This window comes from Canis lupus, chromosome 16 (assembly GCF_003254725.2).
Source record: "Canis lupus dingo isolate Sandy chromosome 16, ASM325472v2, whole genome shotgun sequence".
Classification (NCBI taxonomy): domain Eukaryota; kingdom Metazoa; phylum Chordata; class Mammalia; order Carnivora; family Canidae; genus Canis; species Canis lupus.
Genome location: NC_064258.1, coordinates 31,921,200 through 31,927,987, shown reverse-complemented (window position 1 = coordinate 31,927,987; position 6,788 = coordinate 31,921,200). Strand labels below are relative to the sequence as shown.

General features: G+C 40.7%; 1 long non-coding RNA gene across 1 annotated transcript; it reads left to right on the top strand.

Moving 5' to 3' along the window:
• The first annotated feature begins 2,497 nt into the window (after positions 1–2,497).
• Positions 2,498–3,967, top strand: LOC125752657 (uncharacterized). The gene is made up of 2 exons (XR_007402684.1): positions 2,498–2,713; positions 3,619–3,967. It is a non-coding gene; the product is annotated as an uncharacterized LOC125752657 (long non-coding RNA).
• Positions 3,968–6,788: the final 2,821 nt, after the last annotated feature.

Below are 6,788 nucleotides of genomic sequence, written 5' to 3'. Positions count from 1 at the left end.
ATTGATGTTACCTTTCTTTCCATGTGATAAAGCTATTTGTAATTGGACTCATGGACCCAAGGACTAATTACCTTTCTTTTAGCCAGATGTGGGCATGTGATAAAGGTTTGCTCTTGATATGTAAAGAGAAGCAATGTGCAGTATCCGGGGGTATCCATTTGATACATTTTTTATTTTATCTTACTAACTTTTATCTCTGGTATTGTGGAAAATTTCAAGCTTGTACAAAAGTGGAAAGAATAAATCTTTACATGTCAACCACTTAGCTTTAATAGTTATCGATAACTGGTGAATCTTATTTCGTCTCTTTACTCGCCTCTACCCACTCTCCATACCCACCAGCCTTCACTGGCCTTGCACTTGTCCTGTCTCCTCTTACTTCTTGCCAGCTGGAATATGTACATGACAGGTGACCCTTGAGAAACTGTTTGCACCAGAGGGGGAAGCCACAGGATGAGGATGGCAGAGAAGAAAGAAAGAAGGACGCTGGGCTCCTGATGTCTTTATGAAGTCATCTTCACATTCTGGACTATACGCTGCGAGACTTTTATGGAAGAGAAATAAATTTCTACAAAGTTTAAGCCACTATTTTGTGACTTCCAGCCAAAATTATCTTGAATGTTTACAGTGGATTAAATAGAAGACCTTGTCGGACCATTGTTACTAAAACAAAGTCACACCAAACCACTCTGGTCCATGTTCCTGACTTAGTAAATTCAATGTTGCACAAAAAGTTAAATCTTTGATAATTGGAGATGCTCATAAGTTCCAAATCATCAATCTGATCACCAGCAAATACTTCACTGTAGATTCCGTGTACAAAGACTATCAAGTAGACTATGAATCTTTTATAACATGACCTTGGAAGCTGCGTATTGAGTGAATACTTAATATTAGTTAATAAAAGGTGAGGCAGAGACTACCTACTGATTGTTCCCCATTATTCGTTTTTCTTTCTTTCTTTCTTTTTTTTCTCTCTTATACTAGGCCCCAAGTTTTCAGCAGAGCACATGGCCTTATGGAGTAGAACTTGCCCTTCTTAGCCTTATTTCTAGAGAGGACCTATCAGGGTACTAAGTTCTGAACAATGAAAGGTAAATAGAAGAGATATACACTTAAGAGAGATGTCCAGGGGATCCCTGGGTGGCGCAGCGGTTTGGCGCCTGCCTTTGGCCCAGGGTGCGATCCTGGAGACCCGGGATTGAATCCCACGTCGGGCTCCCAGTGCATGGAGCCTGCTTCTCCCTCTGCCTGTGTCTCTGCCTTTCTCTCTCTCTCTCTCTCTCTGTATGACTATCATAAAAAAAAAAAAAAAAAAAAAAAAAAAAAAAGACAGATGTCCATGGGGGCAGATCTGCTCTTCACATATTCTAGCCTCCCATTTTTAGTGCTTGGAATGCAGATGTGCTCAATGGGGCTTACAGGCATCTGGGATCGTGATGTAGAAGCTGCACCTTGGGAATGGTGAAGCACCAAGTTAGAATGAGCCCGAGTGGATGGCCAGCCCAGCCCTGAACTGCTTGTCTCTAGACCTCATTTATGTGTGAGAGAAATAAATTTCTCTTTTATTTATTTCACGTTATTTTCAGTTTTCTCTTGCAACTATACCTAACCCAAACTGATTAATATTCTTATACTTCTTTCTCTTTAAACATTAAGTATAACTGCTGATTGTTCAATCCTGTTGATTGGAATTTTGTTTAGATTAGCTGGGGTTTTGTTTAGTTGAGGGTTGAATATTTTGAACGCTTCCTACCTTGGGTGTAGGATTTATAATTTATTACTAGGTATGTGTTGAGAAGGCAGTAGGAAATATTAATGCTTGTTCTGGTCTGTACCAGAAAGTAGTGCTGATGTAATACACTTGGAATAAACAGTCTTTCCTATCCATTTCCTACCACTCTTAGCTCAAAAGTTTTTGTTTCCAGATCTTGTTTTAGGAATCTCTTTGGAGTCGCCAGTGTAACTGCAGACGTTCGGCAAACATCTCCAAACATTCTGTGAATTGAAACATAGATGAGCAGGTATGGTGAATGTCTTCTCTTTGGTTCCTCCAGGTGTGTGCTGTGACTTCAGCATCCATCCTGCTCTCTGCGCCGGGAGCCTGACCCACATGAGATGCATGGACGTGTTCTCTCACTCTGCAGTTAGATGAACAGCCGCCGTCCACAGGTCATTGGAAGGACAGGAAGCCTAGGGTCAGGGCACTTCTTTTTATGACTTCTTCCTATCTTGTCACTACATGTTGGCTGTTCCCCTTGATTAAAAGCTGGCATCAGTCAGCTATTGATGCATTTAAAAATTTTGCCCAATTTAGTGACTTAAACAACCATTTATTTGGTTCATGATTCTGTGGGGTTGAAAATTACATTGGGCTCAGTTGACTAATTCTGGCCTGGGCCTGGCGTGGCCAGGTCATTTTTTGAATCTGCATTCACATTGTTGGTTGGCTGGGTACTGGCTGCCCTGGGACTCTTTCACTTCAGAATTTGGCAGTTGGCTGGCTGTCAGTTGGAACCACAGGGGAGAAAGGGACATTTGTAACTTATCATCCAGCAAGCTAGCTCAAGGTTATTCTCATGGCAGCTGGGCAGGGTTTCAAGAGAGCAAGCTGAAAGCCATCAAGTGTCCATCTTTCCTTGGAGTTGTCTGGCCCTCACTGCTGCTGCATTCCATTGGCTAATGTCACATGAGATTGGCCTGCTTTCAAGAGGTAGGGGGAGGTGACTCTGGCTTTTAGTAAAAAGAACTACAACACCACAAATGGCATGGTTATGGGAAGAAGCAGAGAATTGTGGCCCTTTAGATGATCTAGCAGAAGTCACATCTCCCATCTAATAACTCTATCCACATAGCTCTCTTTTGGATTCTGGTAACTTCTCTATTTATTATTCTTTGGGGGTAATTAATGGCTTCATGCCATCATTGGAAATGTCCAGACACTTCATTCAACTGTCCTCAGTTGTCCAGCTCCAGTTTGTCTTCTGTTCCCTGCCAAAACCTGGGCTGAAAGGTTGGAGTCTTTCTATTAAACACAGAAAATTGAACATCTGTTTATATCTTGGGAAATTCCACTTTTAGGGGAAAAAATGGCTTTGAACCCATCTGGGTAAAAATCATGTGAAAGATAACAAAAGGAATCAAACAATATTTTTGAAAGATGGGACACTTTCCATTTGTATCGGTGGAAGTGTAGAAATCTGAAGAGAACAGAATATTTTGAAATTAAGAGTTGACAAAGTGGTGAACAAGTGAGGTCCTGCTGCAGGACCACACGGAGAGCCTCAGGAAACCAAGGCACCAGGGACCTAAAGGCAGAGATGAAGGATAAAGACAGGAGGTATGAGTGAAAGTCTGTGCTAGGGGCAGCAGGATCCCTACAATGCCTTTTAAACTCTTGCCTAAGATAGATTTTTCTAGAGGAACTGAATCCCTGAGAATATGGATTTGGGGACAATTGGCATATGGAAATGAGCTGGAGAGGTTTGCCTTAAAGATAACAGGGGGCATGAAGTGAAAGTCCATACTCTAAAATGTCAGACTGCCTGTGTTCATCTCCCAGACCTCATGGTTCCAAGAACCCTTGCAGCCAGTTACAGATGGTCATTGTCTTGGCAGGGCAGAAGATTGGAGCATTCTTCTCTGCAGAAGTTGGCTGATCCTAGACAAAAGATCTACAGACACTGACATCTGGATGCCCTCCTGTGAAAAGGTCGGGCCCTGACATATTAGAGTGCAGCTTACTTACTGACACCCCATCCTCCCACACAGAAGTCTTGTGGAGCTCCTCAGTGCCTTGGTCCTAAATGTTCCAGTAAGCCAAGGATCACCGCACAATTGAGAAAAGCCCCAAACACGGAAAACAGTGACCGAAACCCACCGGAGTGAATAACAGGAAATTTGAGAATAAAGAAACAAGGCAGGGAGCAAATGAAAATGTTGAAAATAAAACACACAAAACAACAAATATAGCTGTGATCTATACTCTCAGATACACACAACCAGATATTATATCCATAAGACAAAATTAGGATGGTTTTAACAAAAGCAACAATAACAATGAACCAACCAGTAAGACAACATAAGTGAGCGAGTCAGAACTCTCAGAATGTAAAAATATAATAACAGAAACAAACAAATCATTGAGTTAGAAGATAAAGTTGAAGTAATCATCCAGAGTATATGAAATGACAGAATGATAATGGACTGGGGGTTCATGTAAGAGCCCTGATTTAAAATTCAGAATTAAGGAAAATGTGGAGGGTATAGCAAGGCAATAATATTTCTATAACATTTCTCAGAACTGAAAAGCATGATTTTTTTTTCATAGACGAGGTACCGATGGAGTACTCAGTATAATTACTGGAAAATTCTTGCACCATGACATTCACTGTATATTGCAAAGTCAGAAAGAGATCCTGAGTGTTTCCCAAGTCACATGCACAACCAAATCAGGAATCAGCTTCTCCAGAACAGCATGGGAGGATGGAACAGAGGCACAGGGAGAAGAGGTTTGATGGGGCTGGCTCTGAAGATAGAGGGAGGGAGCCACAAGCCAAAGGATGTAGATGTTTTCTGGAAGCTGCAATGAATGGGGAAATGGATTGTTCCCTGAACAAGGAAAGCAGCCCTGTGCATCTATTTCAGACCTCCAATCTCTGGAATGGAAAGAGACTACATTTGTGTTGTGAGCCATTGAGTTTGTGGTTATTTGTTACAGCAACAAGAAGAAACCAGCACACCGGCCAGATTATTAACAAAATACGCAGGCAAAATAAAGACATTTAGATACTCATGCCTCAAAATTTTTACCTTCCTTTCCCTTTGATCATGAATTTACTAGAGAATGGGTTCTACTCAGTGAGGGTCCAGCATAAGAAACAGTCTGTAGTGGGGTCCAGGAAGCAGAGGCCAATAGGAGAGAGGAAGAGAGGGTGTCAGGGTTGCAACCATGCAGGGTTCCGAAGGGCAGTTGTTCCAGATTGAAGCAGAGCCAGAGGGGAAAGCAAAGCTTGATGGCTGATCGTTCATTGACCTGCACTGTGTGAGGGTTGAGACCTCCTTAAGAAGCCAGAGGATATGGGTTTCAGTTTCTTTTCATCACTTACCATGCAGCCAATCCCTTAACTCAGTTTTCTTTTCTTGCAGAATGGAAGTAATAATAGTTCTACCACATAGTGTTGAGAGAAGGTTTAAATTAATACATGTGGGGTGCTTAAAAATAGCTTCTGGTACATGAGTGCTCACTCAGTTGTCATTACCTTTTTGTTATTAAGAATGTTTTAGAGTTCTGTTGGATATTTTGGGGGAGGAATTACTGATAGGCACATGGGATTTTGAGCAAATAGACCTCTCTGTGAGACAATTACAGTTTCATAGTACAAATTCCAGATGTCAAGGCTATTTACCATCATAATTATATAAGCACTAACAATTGATTTAACTAACATTGTGGCTTAAGTGTTTTGGGAAGTTGGTAGAGGGTGGTGTGTGTGTGTGTGTGTGTGTGTGTGTGTGTGTCTGTAGTAGGGGAAATGAACTGTGTCTATCATTTGATAGACATCAAATGATAAGGTATCAAATTGTCAAATCAAGATATAGCAGAGCAAGTGTATTATTTAGATACAGCATTGATTGTCTCTGGGGATTAGGGTGCTGGCGTGGGGCAAAAGTAAGATATGAAACTATTGATTCCCATACTCCTTGACTTTTTAAAGTATGCACATGCATGCTTTGGTAAAAAAATTTTAGGGGCACCTGGGTGGCTCAGTTGGTTAAGCTTCTGCCTTCAGCTTAGGTCATGATCTCAGGGTCCTGGGATTGAGTCCCTCATTGGACTCTCTGCTCAGTATGAAGCCTGCTTCTCCCTCTCCCTCTGCCTGCTGCTCCCCCTACTTGTGCTCTCTCTCTCTCTCGTCAAATAAATGAATAAATAAATAAATAGATAAATAAATTCTTAAAAATTTTTAAAAATGAGTAATTAAATTAATATGTGATAGAACACATTTAGCAAGGTAGGCAAGCCACATTCGTTTTATTACCAGCAGTGATATGATTAACATTCTTTGACTCTCTTGTCCAAAAATGTAAGCTATACAGCAAAAATTCACTTCAGAGTTTTGGAAATTGCAAATATTCAGCAATCTTTTGGTCTTGTCTCTAGTGATATTTCAAAGCTAATGGCACTCAATCTGGGCTGCAAATAAAAATAATCTAGGGTATACAATGTAGTTACCTGGGGAGCTCTTAAAATTTCTAATGCCCTAGCTCTTCTCCAGTCATTTAAACCAGATCTCTGGAGGTGGATCCAAACATCAGTGCTTTAAAGCTCCCTAGGTGATTACAACATCTGATCAAGGTTGAAGACAACTCTATGAAAACATTTGAGTGGTGTTTGATAGGATGTTTTTTTTGTTCACTGGCTCTGTAGTAAGCCTTACCCCACATTCATCAGTTTGGTAGGAACAGATGTGAAACTGGTGGTAGTTCACAGAAATAAATAAACATAAAGTATAAATATATGTGTGGGGGGTGAGGGTGGGGGTGATTGTATATTTCCTAAATATTGTAATTTGTATTAGGATCATGTCGAAACACTTTGGTTAATTTTGCTGAACCATATACAGCTTTACACCAGTTTTTCGGGTTATTTAATGCATGAGTCAGATTCCCAAGTCTTAGAGGCTTAAATACTGATTGCTATTGTTGAAACACACAGATCTCTGTGGATATAGGATTTACTAATGAACTAATGAATAATAACTAAATTACACCAGGAAGACCCAGTA